At 37.7% G+C, this 6,626-nt stretch overlaps 1 non-coding gene across 1 annotated transcript; it reads right to left on the reverse strand.

Annotated features, from left to right (window-relative positions):
* Positions 1-310: 310 nt before the first annotated feature.
* On the reverse strand, positions 311-439 carry LOC142449618 (small nucleolar RNA SNORA3/SNORA45 family). Its single transcript, XR_012784751.1, has one exon. It is a non-coding gene; the product is annotated as a small nucleolar RNA SNORA3/SNORA45 family (small nucleolar RNA).
* Positions 440-6,626: the final 6,187 nt, after the last annotated feature.

Below are 6,626 nucleotides of genomic sequence, written 5' to 3' on the forward strand. Positions count from 1 at the left end.
GATGTTTCCAATGACGCTGGATCCAAAGACTTTCTACCCACTGGCCTGTGGTCTTCTGTATTTGGCGTCATTGCATGTGTTTCGTGAGTCTGAAGAGGACTTTATAGATTGGTATCAGACATAGGAGCTAATATTGGACTTATGGACTTGATCTGGACTGGGATGTTTTCTCAATGTTCAATTCCTCTTGTATGTAAATCTCTTTTTTTTCTAGAAGAAGAAAGAAATGGACTTGTATCACAACAGGTCCCAATACTGATAGGTACAAAGAAAGATGCCCACCATTCCCACATCCCAGGAGCCTGGCAGAGCACGTTTCTGAGCAGGCACTAGTGGAAACATTGTTTGCCCCACCAGCGAATCAAGGCCAGCAGGTCCTCGCCGAGGACTCTGGCACACCAAGACAAGAGTTGTTTCAGAATGTGACTCTAGTCTCGGAAAATCTCTTTCTTAGACACATATGTGAGTCTATGGATTTGTTTCTTTAGTCTACCCACACTAACACACTGAGGTTGAGCTCACACTTTATTTTTTCCAATTGGCTAGCACATTATTCTAAAAAAAAATAGAATGAAACAGGTGTCATGTATTTGTGTAGCTAGCTATTTTGATATGGTCCATCAACTTATCCTTAATTATTGAGAGAACTTTTCCAGTGAATGTATGTAGGACTGATTTGCAGCAAAATGAAATTGATTTGAATAAAATCTGTGCCCAGGCCTGGCTTGGATTCAGTTTTGTGACTGGAAGACTTAAGTGAGCAACATAATTATAGAAAATGATCCAAGAGCTCTATACCCATTGCTGTCAGATGTACCTTTTGAGTTTACAAGTAATTAGATAATGTAAAGATATGAACATCCTATCCAATTATTTTTGGCTATCCTGTTAATTTCTCTATGCTCATATTCACGAATTACAAAATGATTGGCAAAATATCAAAATATATGTAAGCTAAGTGAGGGCATAATAAGCAAAAAATATGTAATCAGAACCTGCCGGCCATCGAGTTGGAAGTGAGAACCGGACAGCCTTGCAATGTTTCAAGGTGTAGTAAAAGATCTTGCAGTCAGAAGGTGAGCCCATTAATTGGCTGATAATGGTTTGTAAATTAATTTCTTTCATTTAAAACAGTCTAAGTCTTAAATGAAATGTTCTAAATAATTTAAAAATAAAATTACAAAAATATTGAGGAAAAGGCATGGAGGTTTCATTTGACCTCCTCCAGCTTCCATGAGAAGGAGAATCCATCTCTCTACCAACCCATGGTGGTGGGCTGCTGTAAGGCAGAGGGGAGGCATGCATCGACTCTCCATTCTTTTTTATCCGATTCTAACACCGATTGTTCCTCCCATGCACCCTGCTTCTGTTCTGGGTTCAATAACCTGCTGCCATGATCACACAGAACTCAGGCAATATGATTATGGGGATTTATTAATGAAGTTAACAGGTGATGATCATAAACATTAAGAGATGCGGCATATCTCTTCTGCCAGTAGCCAAGTCTCTATCTCCGGTCCTCAGCCTCTCAGGCACACAGTTCTTTGGCCTTTGTCCCTCTGGGCCAGGAAATCTGACTGCTGCTCTACCCGCGGTCTCTGGTCTCAGTGTGTACTCCCCTGTTCACTCTTCTTTATTGATGGTCCTGGGATTTCTCTTCCTGTTCTGAGATGGCGTTTATGCACGGGGAGTGGCAAAACTGGCCAGTCCCCTCTTTCAGTGCTTCACGTACCCTATTTGCATGGTCCCACCCCAATGGTTTGGGGTGAGCTACAGAGATATGGAGAGAAGGGTCATATTAAGAAATTTCACTTCACCGTACATACTTTTTCTGGCCTTCAAAGGCTTACACAGTGTTTCATTGTTTCACTCAGAAATGCTGAGTATTTTAAATCCATTTGTGATGAATAGAGGAAGTTTAAAAAAATAATCTTGAAAGCTTTCAAAATAGAAACAAAAACAATTCAAGGAAAAATACCAGCCTTTGGAAGAGAAGACTGACATCCAAACTCATAGATTCCAATCATGCATTTCTCTTACTTCATCAAAACAGCGAAAAATGCACATCCTCCTGCTTTAACACAGAATTGTACTTAAGTTTTCACAAGTTGATTCAAGCAAAATGAAACCAAACCCAAAAACCTAAACCAAAAGTGATCGGGTTGATTCTGACCCACAGTGACTCTATTGAATAGAGTAGAACTATTCCTTAGGGTTTCTAAGACTATGAATGTGTACATGAGCAGACAAACTCACCTTTATCCCATGGAGAGTTCCTGGTGCATTTGGACAGCCGACCTTGAGGTCAGCAGCCTGATGCTTCACCCTTGACAACACCAGAGCTCCTTGAGACCAACCTCAGAATTACTTAAATGACAAAAATCCCAGTGTCCAATGAAGCAAACATCAACCACGGGAGAATGTTACAGATTCTATAAATATGAGCCTGGGCATTTGCTTTTACCAGAACTACGCAGACCTGTATTTACCTCTGGTTGTTTCAGCCTAGTGATTCTGATTTTTTAATCCGCGTGGCCTTCATAGTAAGACTTCATATTTTCCAGTGTACACAAACCACTTGGCATGTGAGTTAGTTAAGGTTTATTGTACCAACCTGGCCAATAAACACATGGGATTAACTGAAGGGTGGAGAGATCAATGCCTCCCTCGCCTTTCTGGTTCTAGGGTCACTTGCTTTCTCTTATACATATGAGTTTCTGTGGATTTGTTTCTTTAGTTTACCCAGACTAACACAGGATGACTATTTAGAATTTTTAAAATTTCTTCTTTTACCCAGTAGATCTTAAGCAGTGTCACTCAATTGCCATGTATTTGACGTTTCCCTTTGATTTTCATAATGTTGATTTCTACTTTTGTAGCATTGTAGTCTGAGAAGACGTTTCATGATATTTCAATGTTTTAAAATTTTATGAAGGTTTGCTTTGTGAGTTAACTTATGGTCTATTCTGGAGAGTATTCCATGCACACTGGGAAATAATATACATTGTCCCATTCGTTGTTTGTGTTGTTTAGTTCTGTGCCTCTGTTAATTTCCTCTCTATTCTGCCCTTCATTGTAAGAGGTGCATTAAGCCACTTTGCTATTGTTGTAGAGCTGTCTAGTTCTCTCTAATTCTGTTAGAGTTTATGTATTTTGAGGTTCTTTCTTTGAGTGTATAGATATTTCTTTGGCTATGTCCTCCTGCTCAATTGCCCCTTTTCTTGTATAATGCCCTTTTTGTCTCTGATGCTGGCTTTTGCCTTAAAGTTTATTTCATCAGAAATTAATAATGTAATGTAGCTCAAGTGCTTTTTGTTCTTTTTAAACATTTATTTAAATTTAGTATTAATTGCCAGTTAATACATATATCATATCGTTCCATCGTTCAGTCACATCAATCAGTATTGTACAATCAATTTCCAAACAGTCTTTTTCTTCCTGGACTCCTTGACTTTGTCTCCTTTTTACAGCGCCTTGCCCCCCTCACCCCCCCAACCCCGCTGCCCCACCTCCCAAACCCTTATTCTACTGGCTGTCCCTATAAGGTCATCCATCCTGGGCTTCATATTCCAGTGTTTTTTGATTGCTGTTGGCTTGATATATTTCTCCAACATTTGATTTTAATCTCGTTTTGTCTATGTGTCTTATTGATATGTCTCTGTAGACAGCTTACTGATGGGTTTTATTTTCTTATCCATGATGCTACTTTGTGTCTCTTGACTGATGCATTTAATCCATTGCATCCAGTGTAATTATTGATAGGTATAAATTTATTGCTGACATTTTGCTTGGTGAGTGGTTCTGTTGGTGTCTTCCACATAATTTTCTATACTGAGTTCATTTTATTTGTGGGTTTTCTTGTCAAGTTTTTCATTGCTGTTGTCTTAGTATCTACTAAACCTTTATGATTTTTCTCTTAATGAGTTTTATTTTTTTGAGGTTACCCTGTACTATATTAATCTCTCCCCAAGATTTAAGCAGTCTGGTATACCTTGAAATCTGCTTGATTGCTTTTCCACTTGAAAGTTCTATAACTACACTATTCCTTCGATTTACTTCATAATTGTCTTGATTAAAAATTGGTTTCTCTGGTTCCCTATTTTTAGTTTTGTAGATTTGCTTTGCTTTGATAGTTATATGTCTGGTTGACTTTTGGCTTGTCTCTTGTGTGTTAATCTCAGGTGTTATTTACTAGTAGTGATTCTCTGCCTAAAGAACTCCATGAATATTTCTTATAAGGTTGGTCTGTTTTTTTTTTTAACAAATTACTTTCATGTCTGTTCATTTGGAAATGCCCTAATTTCACTATTGTATTTGATTGACAATCTTACTGGGTTAGCAATTTTTTTCTTTCAGAATTTTATATACTTTATCCCATTGCCTTCTTCCCTGTGCGCTTTCTGCTGAGAAATCAGTTTGGTTTGGCTTTGTAAAGTTTAATTATGCTGGGTCTTGATTTTCTTTTGGGGTTTAATTTGTTTGCGGTTCATTCAACTCCTTGAATACATATTTAATTATTTGGGGGGAGAGGTAATTTATTCCAACAACTCACTTTTCTTTGTGGTTTTTTGCCTCCTCCTGTCTGGAATGCTGTTCACGTGTAAGTTATTCTTCTTATGGTTCCTACATAGCTCTTAGGCTTATTCAGATTTCCTTTGACTTCCGATTGTTACTCTGTAGTTTCGTTTGGGAGGTTGGTTTTCCTTCAAGTTGAATAATTCAACCTTCCATTGATTCAGTTCTAATGTTGTGTTCTTTCACTTCCTCACCTTTCATTCACAGCCAACTTACCTAATTAGAAAACAACCCCCACCACCCCACACACTGCTGTTGAGTCCATCACGTCTCAGAGCCACCCTATGGGGCCAGGGAGAATTGCACTATAAGATTTCTGATAAACTATTCATCTTTATGAGGGCAGATACCTTTCTCTCTTAGAGTGGCAGGTGAATTGGAACCACTGACTTTGCAATTAGCAGCCCGGTGCTTAACTAGTGAGTGGCACAGCCATGGCTCACCTATGAAGGCGGCTTCTTTTTTTAATTAAAAAATTAATTAAAAAATATTTAATTTTGTAAGTAGGCTTATTGTTCATTATTTTCTTGACGTACAGTTGCTGATATCACCATTTACTACCTTCCAGCTATTGGTTCTTCCTTATCTTTCCAGGTGTGAAAAAAGTTCAGGCTGGCAATACACACACACACACATATTTAAATCATTTTATTGGGGCTTGTACAACTTTCCTCACAATCCATACATATATCCATTGTGTCAGGCACATTTGTACATTTGTTGCCATCATCATTCTCAAAACATTTGCTTTCTACTTCAACCCTTGATATCAGCTCCTCATTTTCTCCTACCTCCCCACCCCCGCTCCCTCATGAACCCATGACATTTTAATAAATTATTATTATTGTTTTGTCATGTCTTACACTGTCCGATAATTATTTACAGTCTCAGAAACCTTCCTCTATTCTATAAGGTTGCTATGAGTTGGAATTGTCTTGATGACAGTGGGGAGACTTCAATTTTAATCAGACATTCCTGTTGCATTTGACACTTTTGCCCAATTATTTTCTTGAGATTCATTTTGTTAAGCTTTCCATAAGTTGAAATTCACCAGCATTCCTTTGTTTAATCTTATTTTCTCTTGTGTTCTGAGAGGGAGTGTATTATAGTAAACCCAGTTCTTAAGTATTACAAGAGAGCTATCATGAGATTTTAACCAAATTAAATAATTTGCTTTCATTTTTCTCATCTGTAAAATATGATAATGACAAAACTTATCTGGAAATTTTCTTATGTGTGGAAAAATGTAAAGTAGGTATTACCATCACAACATGCAATCATCACAATCATGTAATTAGCAATAATTCAAATATTAGTTTTGTCATACCTTAGTTCTCTTTTATTCTAAGGACTCATTGAGAAATCAATAAAAATATTCCATAATGAACAAGAAAGCAATGCAAGCAGATTGGAGCTCTGGTCCCTAACCTAAGCTGTCTCTATGAGAGGAGACTGTTGGTGATCAATGGATGCAGAATGCAAGGCTAGTGTATTAAAAGTAACCTCGTTAGTTGTGGGCTTGCTTTTGCTGCAATTAGGGTCGTTTACCCACTAAGTCAGAATATCAAAGTAGAAAAGATACTTTCTGTACAGGTATAAAAGACAATGTATTGAAGACAAGAGACCTTGTGGTGGGGGGGCTGGGGCAGGTTGGGGCCTGGAGTATGGCAGGCCCCCAGGCAATGCTACCTGTGTCGCCACCCAGCAATTTTAGGGTAGAGATTTTTTTTAAAGTAGGGTAGAGCTCTTATACAATCTTATATAGTAGTTATTTTAAGGTAGATAAATGAAACATAGATCAATGTTCTACCTTGAAATTACTATATAAAATTATATAAGAACTTTTTTGCGTATTAAATGATCACTTTATTGGGGGCTCTTACAGCTCTTATAACAATTCATACTTCAATTGTATCAAGCGTATTTGTACATAGGCTGCCATCATTATTTTCTAGACATTTACTTTCTATTGAGCCTTTGGTATCAGCTCCTCCCCTCACCCTTGTGACCCCTTGATAAATTATTATTTTCATATCTTGTACCATCTGCTG

The sequence above is a fragment of the Tenrec ecaudatus genome, chromosome 5, assembly GCF_050624435.1.
Source record: "Tenrec ecaudatus isolate mTenEca1 chromosome 5, mTenEca1.hap1, whole genome shotgun sequence".
NCBI lineage: Eukaryota > Metazoa > Chordata > Mammalia > Afrosoricida > Tenrecidae > Tenrec > Tenrec ecaudatus.